The sequence below is a fragment of the Natrix helvetica genome, assembly GCF_964273705.1.
Source record: "Natrix helvetica genome assembly, chromosome: 1".
NCBI classification, from domain to species: Eukaryota; Metazoa; Chordata; class Lepidosauria; order Squamata; family Natricidae; genus Natrix; species Natrix helvetica.
Genome location: NC_138548.1, coordinates 354809080 through 354834236, shown reverse-complemented (window position 1 = coordinate 354834236; position 25157 = coordinate 354809080). Strand labels below are relative to the sequence as shown.

Sequence of the window (25157 nt, the reverse complement as noted above, 5' to 3'; positions counted from 1 at the left end):
TGCATCATCACGGCATCATCATGTGACACATCATGACTTTTCCCCCCCTTCTCTAAACCAGACAAGAACGTGGCCAGTGCGTGCCTCATCCTGCCCACAGGACACTAGTTTGACAGCCCTGCTGTAGAGTCTGAGATATAACTCTTTGCAATTTCAGTGCCCATTGCACCGTCTGACCTTGGATTGAATTTCCTTGAAATTCCACTCCAGGGAAAATTAGCAACTCTCCTGAATGTTTTACACTTGTGCATAAAATCCGCCACTGTAGAATGATGGGTTTCCAATTGTTTGGAAATGGCCTTTTAAACCTTCCCAAATTGGTGGGTAGCAACAATTCCTGTTCTAAGATCATTGCTGATTCTTTATTCTTTGGCATTGTATTAATATACAACTCAATGTTGGAGACCAGGAAACTCCTACAACTTTGGCTTATATAGATGTAGTCATACTTGCTGATGATCAATTGATCAAGGGCACTTTATTAGCAGTACTTGGCTGCTACTTCACCTCTTTATACTATGGAACGAGTGAGGAATTTCCTAATGGTGAAAACAAGTAACCAGCAGAATAGCTTGCCCTCAGAAATTGTGGTACTCCACCACTGGAGGTTTTTCAGAAGAGACTAGAGAGCCACTTATCTGAAATGGTATAGGGTCTCCTGCTTAATCAGCGGTTGGATTAGAAGACCTGCAAGATCCTTTCCAATTCTGTTATATTCTTATGTTCTGTTGCAATGATACCCTGATAAGTATAACCATAGAAATGAAAGAGGATGTACTTTCTTGTTCACTTGACTGTATTTGAAAACAACCCTTTGCACTACTAAGAATTTGTGGTTGACCCAGTCAACAAGTGAATTTCATCACTGAATGGATATTCAAACTTGGATCTAGGGATAAATTCATAATTTTAAATCCCGCAGACCAGTAATATGAATTTTTTAAAAAGATAAATAGTATTTAGTGCAATATTAAAAATGCAAAAAAAATTTCTGCAGGTCACCAAAATTTTCTCATTGATCACTAGTGGTACACGGACCACCAGTTGGTGACTGCTGATCTAGGTAGTCTTCCATGTGTTAAATGAATCCTAATAAATATAGGTGTCAACTCATAAACCTTATTGGAGCATGTTTGCTTATTCACTGTAATGTAAACGATTTTCTTTTTCATCATCTGCAACCATTTTATGCAACATTAAATATGCTTTTGTTTTAATCTTATAGACAAAAGAGGAAGGCAATAAGAGCACTCTGGACAACTGAGGATAACAGCAAAGCTAGTCAGTCCAGAAATCAAAATATTTTCCATTTCCATTACAGCCACACAATTCTTCCCCTTCCTTGGCAAGTGAGAGAGAAATGAGAAAATTAAGAAGAGATTTCTAGCTGGGAAAAGCAGAGTGTGAAATTCAAGCATACATTACATGATGGAGATTATTTTCCCATTCCGCAAAAGAGGGAAATAACTGGAAGTTACTGTGGAGAAAAAGGTCAATTGAAAAGCCACGTAGGGCAGACAGTGTTGCAGGCCTCACTCTGGGAGGAAGAAAGCAGCTTGAATCAAAGCACAACTAACAAGGTACCATCCATATTTTTGACCTCCTCAAGAATATAAGTTGTGAAAAAGTTCCATAGACGTTCCTGTTGTGGGAAACATACATCTTGCAAATCACAGCTGATTATGCCTGAGAGGATCCAGACTGGAGAAATGCCATACAAATACTTTGAATCTGGCAAAATCTTTGGTCAGAACAACTCCATTGTGTTCCATGGAAGGACCCACGCAGGAAAGATGCCCTACAAGTGCTCCCAGTGCAGTAAATGCTTTAGCGAACAATGCAACATGGGCTCACATCAAGGAGAAACCTTTTGAATGTCCTATCTGTGGGAAAGGTTTCTCTAATTCTTCCCAGTTTGTGATACATCAGAGGGATCACACAGGAGAGAAACCCTTTGAATGTCCTATCTGTGGGAAAGGTTTCAGTCACAATTCCAGCCTGGTGAAACACCAGAGGACTCACACAGGAGAGAAACCCTTTAAATGTCCTATCTGTGGGAAAGGTTTCAGTCAGAATTTCACCTTGGTTCAACACCAGAGGATTCACACAGGAGAGAAACCCTTTAAATGTCCTGTCTGTGGGAAAAGTTTCAGTCAGAATTCCAACCTCATTGGCCACCAGAGGACTCACACAGGAGAGAAACCCTTTAAATGTTCTGACTGTGGGAAAAGTTTCAGTCAGAATTCCAACCTCATTGGCCACCAGAGGATTCACACAGGAGAAAAACCCTTTGAATGTCCTGATTGTGAGAAACGTTTCAGTCAGAATTCCAGCCTGGTTCAACACCAGAGGATTCACACAGCAGTAAAACCCTATGAATGTCCTGACTGTGGGAAAAGTTTCAATTATAATTCCAGTCTGGTTCAACATAGGAGGATTCACACAGGAGTGAAACCCTTTAAATGTCCTGACTGTGGGAGAAGTTTTAATCAGAATTCCAGTCTGGTTCAACATCAGAGGATTCACACAGGAGTGAAACCCTTTGAATGTCCTGACTGTGGGAAAAGTTTCAGTCATAATTCCACCCTGATTCAACACCAGAGGACTCACACAGGAGAGAAACCCTTTAAATGTTCTGACTGTGGGAAAAGTTTCAGTCATAATTCCAGCCTGTTTCAACATCAGAGGACTCACACAGGAGAGAAACCCTTGGAATGTCCTGATTGTGGGAAATTTTTCAGTCAGAATTCTAGTATGGTTAAACACCAGAGGACTCACACAGGAGAGAAACCCTTTGAATGTCCTGATTGTGGGAAAAGTTTCGGTCAGAATTCCACACTGATTCAACACCAGAGGACTCACACAGGAGAGAAACCCTTTGAATGTCCTGATTGTGGGAAATGTTTTGCTCAACATTCAAGCCTGTTTCAACACCAAAGGACTCACACAGGAGAGAAACCCTTGGAATGTCCTGATTGTGGGAAATGTTTCAGTCAGAATTCCAGTCTGGTTAAACACCAGAGGACTCACACAGGAGAGAAACCCTTTGAATGTCCTGATTGTGGGATAGGTTTCAATCAGAATTCCAGCCTGGTTCGACACCAGAGGATTCACACAGGAGAGAAACCCTTTGAATGTCCTGATTGTGGGAAAAGTTTCAGTCATAAGTCCAACCTGGTTCAACACCAGAGGACTCACACAGGAGAGAAACCATTTGAATGTCCCGATTGTGGGAAAGGTTTCAGTCAGAATTCTAGTCTGGTTCAACACCAGAGGACTCACACAGGAGAGAAACCATACAAGTGTCCATACTGTGAGAAAGCACTCAGTAGTAGGGTTAATCTTCTAAATCATGTGCTTATACACACAGGGGAGAAACCATTTTAGTGCCCCGAGTGCGGACAGCGCTTCATGAAACATTTTACCCTTATATATATATAATTTTTATTGTTTTTGTCTTTTCATCACATATTACAATCTTTATATCAACAGTTTGTACAATGTTACATTGTCGTATCTATATATATTTTCCTCTCTTTACTATATATTACAATCATTATGTCATCTTATCTATACATTTTTATTATATTTTACATATTTACCTACTTTTATATACAGTTCTATGTTTATTTATGTATATTGTTTTCGGCTTAATTATTTTTCTTATTTTCCAACCATTCATACCACTTATTCCAAATTTCGTAGTATTCCGATTCTTCTTTGTCCTTTAATTTTAGGGTTAATTTGTCCATCTCTGCACAATCCAAGGTTTTTTTTATCACTAATTCGTCCGGCGGTATAATATTTTACTTCCAGCATTGGGCAAAAGCTATTCTAGCTGTGGTTAATATATGTGTTAGTAGATATATATATATATATTTTTGTTTAGTTCCCTTTAATTATTCCTAGTAAGAAGGTTTCGGGTTTATACTTTATTTGTTCCCCCGTAAAATCCACATGATGCCCAAAGTGATAAGTGTAGAGAAGAATTGAATTTGTCCATTGTAAGCCCAGCTGAGAAATTGACTGTTTAAATTGATTAAATTAAATAGAATTTGTCTGATTTTTTTGAAGGCAAATATGTAATGGGATTAGATGGGGAAGAAGAAAGAAAAAGTTGGAACATATTACTTTGATAATGGCTATCTGACCTTCAGCATAAGAAGTTGCTGGATATTTATTTTTGTAGAAATTGGGTAATTATGTAAAAAATATTTTGGGGAGTGTTCTTTGCATTTTTGTAATGGTAGAGGATAGATTATTGTTAAGAGATTGTGGTGCTCCATATAAGGAGAAAGCAAGAGGAGAAGGGAAGTAGAGGGAGTTTAACATTCTTTTCCTAACAGTCCCAGAAATTCAGTGCCCCAAGCATGTCTGCTCAGATTGTGTCAAGCATGAGGCACGCAAGTGGAAGAAACCACGTGAATAGCAAATATTGGGGGAATTTGGGGCAGTGAAAAAAGCAGTGTAAAATTTCAGATGTAAAGGCTGTTCTGACCTGCAGGTGACCTTCATGGTTCAAAGGCCATAAGAAGCAATTAGATTGAAACATATCAGTTGCTACATATTCCTTCTCTCCCCAGATTACATTCCATTGGTGGTATATGCTTTAAAACGGGTTCTCAATGGGACTCTTTTGCCACTGCTGTCTTCTGTGATTTTTTTTTTAACCAAGCAAACAAACACAGGATTTCCTAGTGGTGCACAATCCATTTATTATCCTGGCAGAACTGTTCTTAACCTAGGATTTTTTTTTTAATAATAGCTCTCTTTGGGATGCTCCATTTTATAAACCATCCTTGCTTACCACTTACTACTCAGCCTTCAAAATTACACTGGAAAAGTTGACTTACAAATGTTGCTCAAAGTTGTGGTTATTTGCGGATGGCCATGGCTTGTAATTACGATAGTTGCTGTGTCCCACAGTCATGGAATCCCCATTGGGAACCTCCACAATTGGCTTCCCACAAACAAAATTGACAGGAAGTTGCAAATCACACTCAGGGTACATTGCACTAAACAGAACAGGGTGATTCACTTAATGACCACAGGTCAACAACACTGAAAAAAATGATGACTGTTTTTCACATGACTATTGCAGCATGCCCATGCTTGGGAAAACACCCATATTTATGATGGAGTCATGTGATTCTCTTTTGTGACCTTCTGACTAGCAACGTCAACAGGGAAGACAGATTTGTTCAACAACCATGTGACTAACAACTGCAATGATTCATTAAACAACTCTGGCAAGGAAAGTCATCAAATGAAGCAAAACTCACTTAACGGATGTCTCGCTTAGCAGCAGTGAAATTTTGGGCTCAATTGTAGTAAGTCGAGGACTACCTATATTTACATAAAGCATCAGAGTTGGAAGGGACCTGAGAGGTCTTCTATTCCAACCCTTCCTGCTCAAGGCAGGAGACCCAATACCATTTCAGACAAGAGGCTGTCCTGTCTCTTCTTGAAAGCCTCCAGTCAACTTTCATGGGCAAACCCGGTCCTTTAATCTTGCCAATGCTCTTGGGATCATTTCATCAATTAACACCCCTCCCCGCCCTTGCTCTAAAAATAGATCAAAAAGTGTGAATGTGTCAGGGTAATGAAGATTTAATAGCTGACCAGCTGTAAACGGAGATGCTGAAAGAGTGAGTCAGCTGGGTTACTGTCACTTTGGGAGATTGTCTTTATGGGGAGGCCATGTGAGGGCGCATCTCTCTCCTCGTGCCTCTTCGTTTTTCTATCTCCATTGTAGTTCTCCGTGTAGAGTTGAAGATTGATTGCTTGCCTGGTATTTGCCCAACACGTGTATGTATGTATATAGAAGTCTTGTATATAAACCACTGTTTGAAAGACAAAACCTCTGTGTATTGTATTTTGCTCCTGGGTTGTCTCAAAATAGTCACACTGCAAACACTCTGACAGGTTATGGGCCCAGTCCAGAGAGAAGTCCAGAGTGACTAGACTAGAGAGAAGAGAAACCCAGTGAGAGCTTGCACCAGAGCCAGAGGGATTGTGCAACGTGGTTTGATAGTGGTTAGTGCTTGTGAAAAAAAGCAGGCAACATGTGCTCCGTGGCATAATGAGATGAGGTTTCTTGGTGTCTTGGCTGAATGAGACAAACTACCTCTCCTGGAGTGTAAAGATGGAGATGTACCTGCGAAGAGAGGAGTTGTGGACAATAGTTACTAATCCACCAGCAATCCTGGATGATGGGGACCAGAGGAGAAATGAAAAGGCATTAGCCAGCATAATTCTGGATGTAGAGGACCGTCAGCTGATACACTTGAGGGGTCTCCAGTCTGCAAAAGAGTGCTGGGAGGCTTTGCACAGTGTGTATGTGAGAAAGATTGCGGGCAGTAAAGTGTTGCTGACAAGGAGACTGAATAAAGCACAACTGAAGCCAGGGGAGAGCGTGTCCACACATCTGCAGGCTATGAGAAGGACATTCCTTGAGTTAGAGGACAGAGGATTGACATTTACTGAGGCACGTAACATGTATGTGGTGCTCAGTTCATTGGACAGTTAATGGGAGGTTCTTGTGAGTAGTCTAGAGTCCATGCAAGAGCGGGACTTAACCATGACATATTTTACTGGTCGATTGTTGGGGGAGGAGCAGAAACAGCTGGAGAGGTGACCAAGAAAGGGAGGAGAGAACGCCCAGCACAGGCCAGCATCTGCGACAGTCCAGGATGCCGGCAGAGCAGCTGAGACAGTTTACACTGTGAGGAGATACTACCTGTGCGGTTCTGCTCAGCATCTCCAGAGACGCTGCCCTGAGAGGAGAAACAGAGGAGCAGCAAGACAAGGGCACAGGACTACTCAACACACAAGGAGTGGTTCTCCAGCATCGTTTTCCCTGGCAGGGACAGCGTCTGAAAACAAGAACAACTGGTTGTTGGATAGTGGAGCGAGTCAGCATATTGCTAATAATCCACAAGCGTTTTCTGGTTTGAGACCAGCTCTGCAAACATGTGTTAGTTTAGCTAATGGTCAAAGAGTTGCTGTAAAAGGGGAAGGAAATGTTTATGTACCGGAGATAGGAGCAACATTGTACAATGTCCTTAATACAATAATAATACAATAGTAGAGTTGGAAGGGACCTTGGAGGTCTTCTAGTCCAACCCCCTGCCTAGGCAGGAAACCCTATACCGTTTCAGACAAATAGCTATCCAACATCTTCTTAAAGACTTCCAGTGTTGGGGCATTCACAACTTCTGGAGGCAAGCTGTTCCACTGATTAATTGTTCTCACTGTCAGGAAATTTCTCCTCAGTTCTAAGTTGCTTCTCTCCTTGATTAGTTTCCACCCATTGCTTCTTGTTCTACCCTCAGGTGCTTTGGAGAATAGTTTGACTCCCTCTTCTTTGTGGCAACCTCTGAGATATTGGAATAATGCTATCATGTCTCCCCTAGTCCTTCTTTCTCTTAAGCTAAACATACCCAGTTCCTGCAACCGTTCTTCATATGTTTTAGTCTCCAGTCCCCTAATCATCTTTGTTGCTCTTCTCTGCACTCTTTCTAGAGTCTCCACATCTTTTTTACATCGTGGCGACCAGAACTGAATGCAGTATTCCAAGTGTGGCCTTACCAAGGCATTATAAAGTGGTATTAACACTTCACGTGATCTTGATTCTATCCCTCTGTTGATGCAGCCTAGAACTGTGTTGGCTTTTTTGGCAGTTGCTGCACACTGCTGGCTCATATTTAAATGGTTGTCCACTAGGACTCCAAGATCCCTTTCACAGTTACTACTACTGAGTAAGGTATCACCTATACTGTACCTGTGCATTCCGTTTTTGTTGCCTAAATGTAGAACCTTACTCTTTTCACCATTGAATTTCATTTTATTAGATAGTGCCCAATGTTCAAGTTTGTCAAGATCCTTCTGTATCTTAAGCCTATCTTCTGGAGTGTTGGTTATTCCTGCCAGCTTGGTATCATCTGCAAATTTGATGAGTTCCCCATTTATTCCCTCATCCAAATCATTGATGAAGATGTTGAAGAGTACTGGGCCTAAAACAGAGCCTTGGGGTACTCCACTGCATACTTCCCTCCATGTAGATGCAGTTCCATTGAGAACTACACGTTGAGTGCGGTTGGTCAGCCAGTTACCAATCCATCTGGTGGTGATGCTGTCTAACCCACATTCTTCTACTTTATCTAGTAGTAGGTTATGGTCTACCTTATCAAAAGCCTTACTGAAGTCCAAGTAAACTATATCAACGGCATTCCTCTGGTCCACTAATTTTGTCACATTGTCAAAGAATGCAATAAGATTAGTCTGGCATGATCTGTTTTTGACAAATCCATGTTGGCTTTTGGCTATTACTTTGTTTGCTTCTAGGTGTTCGCAAATTCGTTGCTTGATTATTTTTTCCAGAATCTTTCCTGGTATTGAGGTTAGGCTGATAGGTCTGTAGTTTCCTGGATCTAATTTTTTCCCTTTTTTGAAGATGGGAACCACATCAGCTCTTTTCCAGTCCTCTGGTAGTTCCCTGGTGTTCCAGGATCTCTGAAAGATATAATTCAGTGGTTCTGAGATCTTGTCTGCTAGTTCCTTCAGAACTCTGGGGTGTAATCCATCCGGTCCTGGTGATTTGAACTCGTCTAGGGTAGACAGGTGCTCACTTACCATTTTCTTCCCTATTTCAATTTGTGTTCCTAATTTTGTGGTGCTATTTTTGATAGGTTGGACTGTTTTATCCCTTTGTGTAAAGACAGATGCAAAACATGAGTTAAATAGTTCTGCTTTCTCCCTGTTGCTTGTCACCTTCTTGCCACTTTCTCCTAGCAATGGACCAATTGTTTCCTTAACTTTTTTCTTGTTTTTAACATGTTGGAAGAAGCTTTTTTTGTTAATTTTTACTTTTGTGGCAAGCCTTTCTTCATTGTGAGCCTTAGCTTTCCTCACTTCATCTTTACAGGCTCGGGCTATTTGCTGATATTCTGCCTTAGTTATGTCCCCCTCCTTCCACTTTTTATACTTACTTTTTTTGTCTTTCAGTTTGTCAGATAGTTGTTTATGCAGCCATGCTGGTTTCTTTTGGGAGCTGTTGTTTTTCTTCTTCATTGGTATTGTGTTAGACTGGGCTTTTCTAATCTCATTTTTCAAAATTTCCCAAGCTTCTTGAGTTGTTTTCCCCTCGAGGATTCTCATCCATGGAATTTTTCCCAAGCTCTCTCTAAGTTTATTGAAATTAGCTTTCTTAAAGTCCAAGACTCTAGTTTGACTTTGTTCTACTACTTGTGTTTGGATAATGTTGAATTCCAATATTGCATGGTCACTTGCCCCCAGGGTTCCTATGGCTTCAACATCTTCTATCATTTTCTCTCTGTTAGTGAGAATTAAGTCCAGTATGGCTGATCCCCTTGTTTCCTTCTCTACTTTTTGGAAAACAAAGTTGTCTGCTAGGTTTGTTAGGAACCTGTTGGATCTTCCACTTGGTGCAGAGTTTGTTTCCCAGTTGATGTCAGGGTAGTTAAAATCTCCCATTACTATTGTGGTGTGCTTCCTACATACCTTAGTTAGCTGACTAGCAAAAAGTTCATCTTCTTCCTCTGCTTGGTTGGGTGGCCTGTAGTATAGACCTATGGCAATGTCATTTCCCCCACAACCTTTAATATTGACCCAAATGCATTCAAGATAGTTCTCATTATTGTTGTGCTCTATTTCTGTAGAGACGTAGTTATTTCTTATATATAGTGCAACTCCACCTCCTCTTTTATTTGGTCTATTTCTTTTAAATAATTTAAATCCTTCTAGCTGAATGTTCCATTTGTCAGTTTCATCCCACCAAGTTTCTGTAATGGCAATAATATCATATCTACCCTCTTTTACTTGAATTTCTAATTCTCCCTGTTTATTCCTCATACTCTGTGCATTGGTATATAGACATTTGAGTCCATTTTGATTGACCTTGTGTTTACTGTCTACATAACCTGTATTATGCCTGACTGCCCCTATTTTCTTGCCACTTGTGTGATTCATGCACATGGTATGACAATCACTATTACATGCTTGGTTTTGCTTGACAGCAGGAGTAATAATCTTACCCACACACACATCTATGTTACATGCATTTATAACCCTATGAATTTTAGTTTGCTGGGGACAGAGATGTTCTGTATCTATTAATTCTCTGTCCCCGCTCTTCAGTTTAAATGTTTATCAAGAAAATCTGTGAATTTAATGCCAAGTAACTCAGTTCCTTTCTTGGATGGGTGCAACCCATCTCTTTTGTACAGTTTTTCCTATATGTATGTGCATTAGATCATAATCTATTGAGTGTGTCTAGGTTAGACAGACAAGGTTATGAAATACTATTTTCAAGAGGAGAGTACTCAATCAGGAAAGGTAGAAAGATACGTGCACGAGGGGTGAAGAAAGATGGCCTGTACGTTCTAGGAAGGCAGGAGTGTCAGGGGAAAAAACGCCTGAGATCTGAGATCAATGGATCGGGCTGATTCCCTTCCGCATATCTTTTGAGATATTAAGAAAAATAAAAGTCTTTAAGAAGTATTCTAATTAATAAACAAACTTTAATAATAAAATAAAAAAGTAAATGAAACAGAAAATAACTAATGGTTACATTTTGATAATGAAAGCTCCGTCTGCCAGCTCTGCTTGGCAGCCGGACAAAGAAGAAAGGAATTCTGGAATGTGTAACGCATGCGCAATAAATCACTTTCAGATAAGAACTTTTATGATCTGCGCAATAACTCTTTCTTAGTTTAACTCTTGAGTGTCAATTCATTCAGTTCAGGCCTAGCAAACTTTTTAACATCGTGACAAGGAGAATAGCTGTGCACGACCTCTTACATATGCTCCCACACATGACAATTGTGTACATTTGTTGCATAGGGGAATGGAGCATGCAAGTTTCAGAGGGCTGCAGAAGATGCCAGACCTAGCTAGGTGGCATAAGTCACAGCAAAAGCACAAGCAGTGCAAGATGAACTCCGAGTACGCTGTTTGTAAGGAGGCAAAATACAGAGTATATCCTGTGAGTAAGAGAAACGCAAGGCAAATAAATAGTTTTATACCAATGAGATCTGAATGGTGTAATAAAGGTATATCTCCTGAGTGGTTCACAGCTAGTGGGGTTAGAGTGGGTGGTATTCATATTGAACCCTGTATGTACCAAGAGATAAGGCCATGGCCATTGCCTAAGGAACAACGAGATAATACACAATAATACAATAATACAATAGTAGAGTTGGAAGGGACCTTGGAGGTCTTCTAGTCCAACCCCCTGCCTAGGCAGGAAACCCTATACCGTTTCAGACAAATAGCTATCCAACATCTTCTTAAAGACTTCCAGTGTTGGGGCATTCACAACTTCTGGAGGCAAGCTGTTCCACTGATTAATTGTTCTCACTGTCAGGAAATTTCTCCTCAGTTCTAAGTTGCTTCTCTCCTTGATTAGTTTCCACCCATTGCTTCTTGTTCTACCCTCAGGTGCTTTGGAGAATAGTTTGACTCCCTCTTCTTTGTGGCAACCTCTGAGATATTGGAATAATGCTATCATGTCTCCCCTAGTCCTTCTTTCTCTTAAGCTAAATGGAGGAAGCCGAGGTTAAAGAGAATGACAGGCAGGCAGATAAACCAAAGTGAGAAAACTGAGCTAGAGAAAAGAGAAAATAAAGGTATCCAGCCAAGAGATGGTAAACAAGATGTAATGGAAATGAATGAGACAGAGTGTACAGAGTCAGTAGATAAGGAACGTAGGAGTTGTAGTAATGGTACTAGTAATGTGTGTAGTGATGAGAGTAGGAACCGATGCAGGAGGCAAGGACATAATGGGGGGGTGGGGGGTGAAGCATCATGAATATGTTAAAAGCATTCAGGGTTACTGCCACTTTGGGAGGCACTTTGTCTTTGTTGGGGAGGCCATGTGAGGGCGTATCTCCTCATGTCTCCTAGTGTTTCTATCTCCATTATAGTTCTCCATGTAGAATTGAAGATTGCTTGCCTGGTATTTGCTTAACATGTTATGTATGTACTGTATATAGAAGTCTGGTATATAAACCACTGTTCAAAAGACAAAACCTCTGTGTATTGTATTTTGCTCCTGGTGTTGAAAGAAATATCCTTCTGGGTTCGGCTCCAAGTGGAGGAAAAGACACTGGAGACAGGGAGGCTGCTTGGAAAGAAAAACTTCAGCCCCCTTTAATGACCCAAAAGGAAGGAGGGAAAGAAGTAGGGGGGAGGCCCAGAGGCATTCACAGGTATCACTGGGGGCATTTCATACACACACTCATGGTAAAAATGAGCAGACACTCACTCTCCCTGCCTTTCCTGCTTCCCTCCAAAGAATGACCCAGAAGGAAGGGGGCGGGGGAATTCACGCAGGCAATCACAGGTCTCTGGATCCCTTCACTTATCACTCCCTGGGGACACACACTCACATTCATACTGCAATCAGACCTTCATGCTTGCTCATGCCAACCAATCATAATAAGTATTTCAGGAAGCTTTTTTCACAAGCCACCAAGCTTCATTTTCTTTTATTAGAGGATCTCACCCTCCCTTCAGGTTTGGAAATGATAATACACATGCATACACACACATACCATTAAACAACCTTGTAACTTACTGTTTCTTTATATGAAAGTACAGTCATATCAACTTTTACCATCAACATACTCACATTTGCACTGCAATCAGACTGCTTGTGTAAATTAATTTCACATACAAAAATCCCATTTCATTCTTTCTTCATGCAAAGCAATTATTACAATTATTTCAGGGAGCTGTACATAAGCCAATGAGCTCCATTTTCTATTATTAAAGGATCTCAACTTCCCTCCAGGTCTGGAAATGATTACACACACACTCCCATACATGCACAAATACCATGGAACAACACTTTCAGGCCTGGGGGAGGTCCTGTCCCTTTAAATCTTCAATTTTCTTTCCTTGGGGAACATGTGGCTCATTCTCCAAGCATGGGAAAACTCAGAGAGCAGTTTAAATCCTAACTACCCTCCCCTTCCCCACAGCTTCAAGCCCAAGGTGAGAAGCTTACTTATTTTGCCAGCTGGTCAAACATATCACAATCAATTCAATGCCATTCAATTCTACATGTTATTAGTACAGATGCACATCTAAGAATTTTAACAGACATTACATCAAATTAAGTCCAATTACCTAGGTCTTCCCATTCAGACAGGCTTTACCTTTTTATTACCTGCTAAATTTCTTACTTTTAATAATAATAATAATAATAATAATAATAATAATAATAATAATAATAATAATAATAATAATTTTATTTGATTAGCCGCAACCCTCTCCCGAAGGACTCGGGGCGGCGTACAATCAAACGGATAAAAAATACACATAAGACAAACATATATACAAGAGAACAGAGACATATACATATGTGCATGGAGGAGGATGGACTTAAGTGAAAGACAGTTAAAAATACAATTTAAAATCCCCTAATAAAATTACCAAATTAAACAACCCATCAGGAGCGTTACGAAGTTATGGTCGAGCCAGGCCAGCTATTTGGAAAAGGTGGGTCTTGAGCTTGACACGGAAGGAGCGGAGGTCAGTAGTAGTCCTAATATCCGGGGGGAGGTCATTCCACAGGGCTGGGCCCGCCACAGAGAAGGCTCTGCTCCTAGGCGCCGCCCCATGGCACTGTCTGGTAGACGGCACCTGGAGAAGTCCCTCTCTGTGCGAGCGGATGGGTCGTAGGGATGTATGGGGCAGAATACGATCCCGCAGGTAACTAGGTCCTGAGCCATGGAGCGCTTTAAAGATCATAATCAAAACCTTGAAACGCACTCGATAGACCACAGGAAGCCAGTGCAGCTCGCGCAGGAGAGGTGTCACATGGGAGTACTTGGTACTCCCCATAATCACCCGCGCGGCCGCATTCTGGACCAACTGCAGTCTCCAAGTGCATTTCAAGGGAAGCCCCATGTAGAGAGCGTTACAGTAGTCCAGGCGAGACGTCACCAGCGCATGGGTGACTGTGCATAAGGCGTCCCGGTCCAATAGGTCCAATTTTGCTTGAAGTTACCCCGTTCTATCTCCTTAAGCACTAGATTGTTAATACCTGTCTCTGCCCTGGGGTGTTCCGTTTCTAATTTGGATCTGCCAGCAGACGCTGGCTAATTTTTAAAGATCCAAACTCTTCTATCTTGATCTCCCAGCGAGCGCAGGCATATTTTTAAAGATCAAGATGTATAGAGACAATGTATAGAGAAGTTTGTCCACACATTGTTTGTCCACACATTGTTTGCTTTCGGCCAGGGTTTTAGGTTGGACCTCCCAGCATACGCTGGCATATTTTACGCATCATTCTTTTTTTTTATTAGAGAGTTTTAATAAATTTTACAAATATATCCCCTTCTCCTCCCCTCCCTCCACCCCGATCCCACCCCCCCTCCAACCCTCCCTCCCCCCAACCTCCCAGAGCAAAATACAGGGTATAAACATTTAACAATCATACGCTAACTAACTTTAACATCTTCCTCCTCTTGTACTTTAACTCTTCTTTTGTTAAGCTAACTTTAGATAAATTATAGCAATCCTTGTTCTTTCACTCATAAGCTAATTGGAATTTCTTAGTCCGATATTTATTTTGAATATATTCAATCCATCTTCTCCATTCCAACTTGTATTTCAGATCTGAATGGTCCTTGAGATATGCTGAGATTTTGGCCATCTCTGCTAAATTTACTACTGTTAACGTCCATTCTTGAATAGTACGCAACTCTTCCTTCTTCCAGTACTGCACCACCAGCAATCTTGCTGCCGTTGTTAAATTCAGAATCAAATTAGTCTCTATAACTGTACAGTCTGTAATTATCCCTAACAAGAACAGCTGGGGAGTGAACTTTATCCCCTTTTTAAGAATATTTTGAATAATCCACCATATTTTTATCCAAAATGCTTTAACTTTTTTGGAAGTCCACCATATATGGTAATACGTAGCGTCAGCAGAGTCACATCTCCAACATTTAGGTTGTAAATTTGGATACATACAAGCTGACTTTTTAGGATCTAAATGCCATCTATAAAATATCTTATAAAAATTCTCTCTCAAGTTTTGAGCTTACGTAAATTTTACATTTGTTACCCAAATCTTTTCCCATGTTTCCATCATTATTGGTTCTTCAAAGTTTTGTGCCCATTTATCATACAATCTTTAATTAACTCTGTTTCAGAATCCATTTCTATCAGTATATTATACAACCTTTTTATATGCATTTGACCCTGGTCCCTAATTTATTTTACCAAATTAGCCTCATTTTGCATGATACCAATTTTCTGATCTTTTTTCCATCTGGCCTGTAACTGTCCATACTGTCTATATGTAATTACATCCTGTTTTTGTTCTATACTTATATTGTCTATCGCGTGTCTGGGCACTACTCATATAGGTATCTTATCATTTAACCTATATTGGTATTTTTTCCAGACACGCAGTAGAGCATTCCTTAAAATATGGCTTTTAAAAATCTTGTCCACCTTCTTATCATATATTAAATAAGCGTGCCAACCATATACCAAATCATATCCCTCAATATTCAGTATTCTATCCTCTGTTAAATTAATCCAATCGCTGATTGTTGATAAAACTACTGCTTCATAGTATAATTTTAAGTTGGGCGTTTTCAAACCTCCCCTTTCACGTATATCTTGCATTATTTTAAGTTTTATTCTCGGTTTCTTCCCTGCCCAAACAAAATTATTAATACCTTTCTGCCGTTCTTCCAAATTTGCATCTTTTTTGAGTATTGGTATCATTTGAAAAAGAAATAGAAACTTGGGCAAAACGTTCATTTTTCCTGCTGCTATCCTTCCCAACAAAGACAGTTGTAGTTTTTTCCATTTAGTCATCTCTGTCTGTATTTTATGCCATAATGGTTCATAATTATACTTATACAGTTTCCCATTTGAGGTTGTAATATGAACTCCTAAATATTTAACCTTTTTTTACTATCTCACATCCTATTACTCTTTCTAATTCTTCTTTTTGATTTATGGTCATATTTTTAACTATCATCTTTGTTTTCCCTAGATTTATTTTAAACCCAGATACTTGACCATATTGATTAATTATATTCATTAAACCTATAGCTGATTTCCCCGGTTGGGTTAAAGTTACAACCAAGTCGTCCGCAAATGCTCGTCCTAATCTTAATTCCCTGTAGATCATCTGACCCACGTATTCTGTTCAACAATAACGCCAAGGTTAAGATGAACAATAATGGAGACAAGGGGACACCCCTGCCTTGTTCCTTTTTCAATTTTAAAGGATTCTGTTAAGCTACCATTAACTATAATTTGTGCTGTCTGTTTCTAGTATATTGCCTTGATAGATTGTGTGAAATACTCTCCAAGCTGCATCTTTTGTATTATTTTCATTAGAAATTGCCAATTCACTAGATCAAATGCTTTCTCCGCATCTAAGAATATAAGCACTGCGGGTCTTGATTATTCTTCCCCAAATATTCCAATACATTAACAATTTGTCTTACAGTACTTTTCATTTGTCTCCCCTGTATAAAACCAGATTGATCATTGTGAATCATTTGTTGTATAACTGACATCAGGCTATTTGCTAATATTTTAGCAAAAATTTTATAATCTGTATTAAGTAATGATATAGGCGTGTAGTTTTTTGGCTGAGTGTGATCCTGATCTTCTTTCGGAATCAGGGAAATAAAGGCTGTTCTCCAAGATGGTGGTACCCTTCCTTCCAATTGAATTTTATTAAATAATTCCTTAAGACAGGGGTGGCGAACAAGTTCGACAAAAAGAGCCAAAATTTTAAACTGTGAGAGTCAGAGAGCCACACCACGCAGTGACCTGCCAAAACAGACAAACACTCACACAAAAGCATATAATTTTAACAATAATATATTAAACACATAATATAACATGCTCAGTCAGGTGTTTTTTGTTATAAATTTTTATAAACCCATTAGAGCTGCTGTATAACTTTTAAATCCATAAATAAGTGGAATCTCTGTCCACCTAACAACCTACAAGATTACTTGATGACCACAACCAGGAATGCCACACTTGCAGTCATTAAACAAAGCAGTCACATATCTCGCTTAATGACTGCTTTGCTCAGTGACGAGATTGTGATTGTAAATCGAGTACAACCTATACATGGGTAAAGCCTGGTCCTAATATTATCTTCCTTTAACCTAATATATGTATTATAATATATATATGAGTTTGGATTATCTTTGATATCTATTACAATTACAGGTTGTGAGAAAAACACTCGTAGAATTTTGGGAAATATACTAACCATGGAAATTCAATTAAATGTTTTCTCCTATTTAAAACTCTGCTGCTCCTGAACCCAGAGCTTCAATATGCAACCATTATTATTAATTTGAGCAATCATTAGAACCTCACCGGAATCCTGCAGCAACTGTGCTAGACTTTGAAGCATTATTTTTTTGGTTTATCTCAACAGCAGAGGGCGCTGTTGAGATAAACCTGGAAGTACGGTCGACGCGACGACCAGCTCAGAGCTGGTGGAGTGCAGGCAAGCGTCGACCGTACTTCCGGGTTTAGCGCGCTATCCGAGCCACAGTATACTAAATAATGGTAAGAGGCAAAGAGCCTCATTTATTTTGGCCGCGAGCCGCATGCGGCTCGCGAGCCGCGTGTTCGCCACCCCTGCCTTAAGAGGTTCTACCATTTCTAATTGTAACTTTTTGTAATAAACCACTGTCAATCCATCTGTATCAGGGGCCTTGCCAATTTTTAACTGCTTAATAGCCAGGAGGGTTTCCTCCATGGTTACCGGTTGATTCAGTCTTTCCCTTTGCTCATCTGTAACTATAGGGATTTTCCCTTTCTCCAAATATCTATCTCTATCTAAACCTTGTATTTTATCACCAGCATACAGTCTAGTATAGAATTCTAAAAAAGCCTTTTTAATTGTGTCTTGTTGATAGACTTCTTTACCTTTGTATTCTATTTTCTCTATAGGTCGAAACTTTTGCTTCTTCCTTAACATGTATGCTAACCACCTGCCTGGTTTAGTTGCATTACAAAAAGCATTACGTTTAGCATATAATAATAATAATAATAATAATAATAATAATAATAATAATAATAATAATAATAATAATAATCTTTAATTTATATACCACACCCTTTCCTAAACAAGACTCGGGGCGGTGTACAGTCATATTAAAACAGTATGAATACAAAATATAGATATACTTAAATATACAAATAGGTAAACGGAGGAGGTAGGATATGGACTGTACAATATTTAAATTAAAATACAAATAAACATTAAAATTATCCTTAAAAACTACCCAATAAGATGTTTGCCAGGAGGTTAAAATGGGACTATAAATCAGTTAAGCCAGCTAATTGGAACAGGTGGGTCTTAAGCTTCTGTCGGAAGGAGCGGAGGTCGGTAGTAGTTCTAATATTGGGGGGGAGGTCATTCCAGAGGGTTGGGCCCATCACAGAGAAGGCTCTACTCCTGGGCGCCGCCCGTTGACATTGCTTAGTGGACGGCACCTGGAGGAGTCCCTCCCTGTGAGAGCGGATTGGTCGCAGGGATGTATGAGGTGAGATGCGATCCTGCAGGTAACTAGGTCCCGTGCCATGGAGCGCTTTGAAGATAGTAACCAACACCTTGAAACGCACCTGAAAAACCACAGGCAGCCAGTGCAGCTCGCGCAGGAGTGGTGTTATATGGGAGTATCTTGTCCTCCCCATGATGGCCCGCGCGGCCGCATTCTGAACTAGCTGTAGTCTTCGGGTGCATCTCAAGGGGAGCCCCATGTAGAGAGCGTTGCAGTAGTCCAGGCGAGACGTCACCAGCGCATGAGTGACTGTGCGTAAGGCGTCCCGATCCAATAGGGGGCGCAATTGGCGCACCAGGCAAACCTGGTGGAACGCCCCCCTTGCCACGGCTGCCACATGGTCATCCATGGACAGCCGGGCATCCAGGAGGACGCCCAAATTGCATGCCCGTTCCACGGGGGGCAGTTGTTCGCCCCCTATGGCCAGCGATGGAATCCACTGGTTAAACCGGGGCGCCGGTAGCCACAGCCACTCAGTCTTGGAAGGGTTGAGTCTGAGTCTGTTGTCCCCCATCCAGACCCGAACGGCTTCCAAGCACCGGGACATCATTTAGCATATAGCAGATTATTGGCCATAGAGCCCTCATCAGAACCTTCCCCAGACTCCAGGACTGGCCCATGTTCCTCCCTTACCTTCTGGCCCATGGGGCTCACATCATTCTCACAGCGGCGGTCTGTGCTCAGCCGAAGGGCTCGGCCCAGCAAGCAAGTGATGGAGGGGTGGCTGGCAGAGGATAGATGTGAACCTTGTAGCCTCGTGCTCCCTTGTGGCCCTCCACCCACTGGCATATGAGATGCAGCAGCTGCGGAGAATCACTTGGTTCCCAGGAGACATAGCAGGAGTCTGTTGGGCTCAGGCTAGACAGGTTATAGACAAATAACCTGTCTAGCCTGAGCTGTTGGGCTCAGGCTAGACAAATACAACATATATATATATATATGTTGTATTTGTACTGATAAATAAATAAAGGGAGACTAGTATAGATCTATTTCGAGCTAATTAGATCTCATCAGCTAGCCATACCCTTACTGGGATTTGAACCTGGGCTGTATTATATCTCAGGCAGGAGTCTTAGCCACTAAGCCACAGGCTCGCCTCCTTATCATATATATATATATATATATATATATATATATATATATATATATATATATATATATATATATATATATATATATATATATATATATATATATATATATATATATATATATATATATATATATATATATATATATATATATATATATATATATACATACATACATACATACATACATACATACATACATACATACATACATACACATATATATATATTCTGCTTTCAAGTGTCCTGCAGCCATTTTTTAACAAAAATAAAACTAATCCATTTATATTAATCTTACAGAGATAGAGGATGTCAAGAAGAGCACTCTGGACAATAGAGAATGAGAAGCAGCATTGAAGTGCAAAATAAAGCATCATTTAAAATATTTTCCAAATCCTCTGGAAAGTTTAAAAACTTTTCTTCCTCAACAGATGAGACATGAAGGAAAGAATATACTTGGACAGGCAGATAGTAATGCAAGCCTTGTTCTGTGAAGAAGGAAATAGTAGCTTGACTCAAACTCCATCCAAGAAGGGATTCAAAGTATATTTGATGTCCTTGAGAATCTAAGAATATCAGTGGGGGGGAAAATCAGTGGTGGGTTTCTGCCGGTTCGCACCGGATCGGACGAACCGGTTGGTCAATGGACCTGGAAGTAAGTTCCTGCCCCAGCCCTGTCGCTCACTCGCTCGCTCGCCCCCACCCGTCCAGAAGCTGCTCCATTGCTCGCTCCCCCGCCTGTCTGCACTATCCTAGCCCCGCCCACCGCTCACTGATTGGCTACCTCACCAATCGCCCCGCCTCCTCTAAGAACCCTATCTAAACCCACTTATCTTTTTTCCTGTTTGGCTCTCTATTGGTGCTTGCCGACTCCGAGGAGATAAGTAAGCTGCAACTAAGCATGGGGTGGGGGGGCTGCCATGGCCCTACACTATAAGCGAGTCCGGTGACCTTTTGCGGCCTTGCAAGGATCCTGGGCTCGCTTATAGCGCAGGGCTGCAGGGCCGCAGGGCCGCCAGAAAGTGCGGGGGTGGGGATGGTGGTGGGAGCTTACGCGGCATGGCTGTCCCAAGTTTGGGGACCTTGCAAGGCCTCAGTGTTTTTTGCATCGAGGCATGCTGCAAGAGAGAGGGAGTAAAGACCTTTTCCGGATTGTTGGTGGTGGAGGTGCGGGCCTGTGCTCACTAAAGCAAGTTTGGGGAAGTCCTTTGCACCAGCTGTAAAAGGTCTTCACTCCCCCCCCCCTCTTGCAGCATGCCCCGATGCAAAAAATGGTGAGATTGGCGCACTTGGGGCTGCTGCTGCAATGTCCAGGGAGGCTAAACCAAGCCGCATGCCACGCCCAGCCACTTTTGCGGCTCCCCGGAGCGCCAAGAACCTTCGCACTCTTCTCCGCACTCTCCTTGGCTCCTCGCAATGGCAATAGACATCCAGAAGTGGCGGGGGCTGAAACCCTATCCCCAAAAGCCGATTCTGGACATCTATTGCAGTCGTGAGGAGCCGAGGAGAGCACGGATAAGAGTGTGAAGGTTAGGGTTACTGGGCAACGTGTGTGTGTGTGTGTGAGGCTGGAGCAGTTCCGCTCTGAATGGAGAGAGAGGAAAAAAGTTGGGATTCTCCCTGCTGCTGCCTTTAAATGACACAGAGAAGCCGAACTCCGCCCTCCCATTCACAGAGGAGCTGCGGCTCCCTTTATGCTCCCCCAGGCCCCCTCCCTCCCATGGGTCGAAGCGTCTGAAAGAGACAGGCAGGCTGCCGCAGCTCCACTGAGAAGACATTTCTGAGAATAGAAACTTCTCTGGTACGGATGCACTCGAGCTGGTGGAGCGCCCGCAACCGCCGGCCTGTTGCCAGGGAGACAGCCAGTGAGGTGATCCGCGTGGTTGCTCCGATCGCACGGGCGCTCCACCAGCTTGGGTGCAGCCGGACCGGAGAAGTTTCTCTTCTCAGAAATGTCTTCTCAGTAAAGCTGTGGCAGCCTGCCTGTCCCTTTCAGGCGCTTCGATCCTCGGGAGGGAGGGTGCGGGGGGGCATAAAGGGAGCCGCAGCTCCTCTGTAAATGGAGGGAGAGGAAAAATGTTGGGATTCTCCCTGTTGCAGCCTTTAAATGGCAGAGAGAAGCCAAACTCTCTCTTCTCCCCCTTCACAGAGGAGTTGCTGCTCACTTTATGTGGATGTGTGATATTTTCCAAGGACTGGGAAATCTCTCATGCAGTCTCTGAACAAGAAAAATGTATTTGCATGTTAGTGGGGGAAGCAGGTGGGCTAATTATAATCTTAAACTATTTTTGGCTTACTATACAGATAATTTAGTGCAAAGCTGTGCAGAACAGCATTAGATTTCTGTGGTTTTGTCTTTCTTGGTTGGTTTTGGGGAGAGCTATGGAAAGCTAAAACAAATGCTGTGTAACAAGGAAGCGTGAAACATTCCTTTTGATTCATTGGAGAATTAAAACCAAATCTTATTTCAAAGGAGAGAAGTTTCATATCATGCAACTTTCATCAAAACTGTTTCACATGACCTTAAATCTTGGGGGGGGGGGAAACAATAGTGAACATGTAGGAAGTAGGGTAGTAGTGGCAAATATCTTAGAATAATACTTTGATATGATTATTATAAATTGTTCAGCAATAATTTAACTAAAAGAATTGTGCATACTATATATAAATTGTTACTTCTTAGCAGGACGTGCAATATTTTTTTCTTTGGAGTTTCCCATTTGGCTGAGTTTTTCAGTACTCCAAAATACTATTCTTTTTTATTGGAGATATATTTATGAATTTATTTTTTAAGCAACAGGCCAGAACCTGTTCATATTAATAAGTAGGAAATCTGTTGGACATCAAACTTATTTTTAAAAGTATCATTATGTAGAACTCTTTTTAGTAGTCTGGATTATGGACGAATTGCAGGAAAATATTAGATAACACAGCAACAAGCTAAAATAGGGGTGGTGGTGGTGAATCAACTTTTTGTTTATTGCCCATGTTTTGTTACAAACTACTCTAACTGCTGCCTGTTTTTTTTAGCAATAATGATTATATTGAATATGATATTAATATATAAAGCATGTGATATGGTTCCAGGATCAGAGCTAGTCTATATTTGAATGGCCTGAAGGTGTGTTAACATTCAAGGAAGCTAAAGCTGCAATCTAGGAAAGGCAGTTCTTGGCCCTCTAAGTACTTGGAAAATAGACCACCTGTGAACCATATGTAAAACCACCCTGATCGCCATATAGAAGAAAGTATGAAATAGGCCGTATAAATCATTTGGTGGAATTTCAAAGCATTGGAAAGTTGTGGGAGTACTTTGGAACATCTGCTTCATTGACCAGATCTGGAGGAGTTCTCAGAGTCCTGTAAAATAACTTGCCTAGCTTTAGTACAAATGCTAGGACTGCATGGTACTTTGGATTCTGTTCCAAATAAAGTACTGAATAGAATACAAGACTGTACCCCACCCACAACTCTTTAAAGTAGATATTTCATGAATCCAGGAAAAAGGTGCCGCTGCTTTAAAAAGTACCAAATAGATGCTGTGGGCTTTACATTCCTATATATTCAAAAACAGTGCATAGCCCTAACAAACATTATAATTTAATGAATTTGTTGCCACTGCTTTGAAGTTAAATTCAGGTGTATGGATGCCTCTTTTGTTTCTGTGTAATTTGTACCTCTATCTTGACTGGGAATGCTGACATCATCTTGGCCACTCCCATCCGGTCACATGGCCAGCAAGCCACTCCCACCCAGTCACATGGCCAACAAGCCACTCCCACCCAGTCACATGGCCAGCAAGCCACTCTCACAAAGCAGGGCATTTCCAAAAAATTTTGAAACCCACCACTGGAAAAGATCTACAGATTTATCTATTGCTGGAAAAGCATAGATATTGTAGATATACAGCTGATTATGCTGAAGAGGATCCACACTAGAGGAAAGCCATATCAGTGATCCTAATTCAGCAACATCTTTGATTAGTAGAGTTCCCTGGTTGTTCATGGAAAGACTCACTCCAGAGAGGAGCCCTACCAACTCAATGAGTTTGTGGGGAAAGAAGATCCAGGTTGGGGTAGTGGTGAAGGCACCAGGTTAGAGACTGGGAAATTCTCAGTCCTGCCTTAAAGTGTGAAACCATCTGTGCAACTTTGGAGAGTCCTCTCAGGTCTAGGCCTAAAAGCCGCAAAGGAAAAGACTTGACTTGACTGACTGACTGAAAAGGCACCAAACCAAACATCTGGTGTAAGGCTCAAGGATGATGGATGGAAAGCCACAAGTTATAATTCAGTGTTAGGTCAGACATAAATAATAATAATAATAATAATAATAATAATAATAATAATAATAATAATAATAATAATAAAAAAATTTATTTCTTAGCCGCACCCTCTCCCGAAGGACTCGGGGCGGCGTACAAGAAAACACATAAAATATAAAATAGACAACACATACACAATAAACAAATACATGGACATGGACATGGAGAAGGGAGGCAGATAGAGACAATTAAAACACAGTAAAATCTAAAAACCCCAGAATTAAAATTAAAAAACCCGTCAGGAGCAGAGTGAGCGAACTATGGTTGAGCCAGGCCAGCTATTTGGAATAGGTGGGTCTTGAGCTTTATCCGAAAGGCGCGGAGGTCAGAGGTAGTCCTAATATCCGGGGGAAGGTCATTCCACAGGGCTGGGCCCGCTACAGAGAAGGCTCTACTCCTAGACACCGCCCCCCGACATTGTCTGGCGGACGGCACCTGGAGGAGTCCCTCTCTGTGCGAGCGGATTGGTCGCAGGGATGTATGGGGCAGGATACGATCCCGCAGGTATCTAGGTCCTGAGCCAAGGAGCGCTTTAAAGATCGTTATCAAGACCTTGAAACGCACCCGGTAGACCACAGGTAGCCAGTGCAGCTTGCGCAGGAAAGGTGTCACATGGGAGTACCTTGTACTCCCCATAATTACCCGCGCGGCCGCGTTCTGGACCAACTGTAGTCTCCGAGTGCATTTCAAGGGAAGCCCCATGTAGAGAGCGTTGCAGTAGTCCAGGCGAGATGTCACCAGCGCATGAGTGACTGTGCGCAAGGCATCCCGGTCCAATAGGGGGCGCAATTGGCGCACCAGGCGAACCTGGTGGAACGCCCCCCTTGCCACGGCCGTCACATGGTCATCCATGGACAGCCGGGCATCCAGGAGGACGCCCAAATTGCGCGCCCGCTCCACCGGGGCAAGTTGTACGTCCCCGATGGCCAGAGATGGAATTAACTGGTTGAACCGGGGGGCCGGCAGCCACAGCCACTCTGTCTTGGAAGGGTTGAGCCTGAGTCGGTTGTCATCCATCCAGACCCGTACGGCTTCCACACACCGGGACATCACTTCGACGGCTTCGTTGGGGTGGTTCGGGGTGGAAATGTACAGCTGAGTATCATCAGCGTACAGATGATATCCCACCCCAAAACCACGGATGATCTCAAC

At 41.7% G+C, this 25157-nt stretch overlaps 1 protein-coding gene across 1 annotated transcript in view; it reads left to right on the top strand.

Moving 5' to 3' along the window:
• Nucleotides 1–25157, top strand: part of LOC309381939 (uncharacterized protein) — a gene marked incomplete at its 3' end in the record, with an annotated part of 62584 nt that overhangs the window by 2296 nt on the left and 35131 nt on the right. The window contains exon 2 of the mRNA XM_081933281.1: nucleotides 1226–1508. The remainder of the gene's footprint in view (nucleotides 1–1225; nucleotides 1509–25157) is intronic.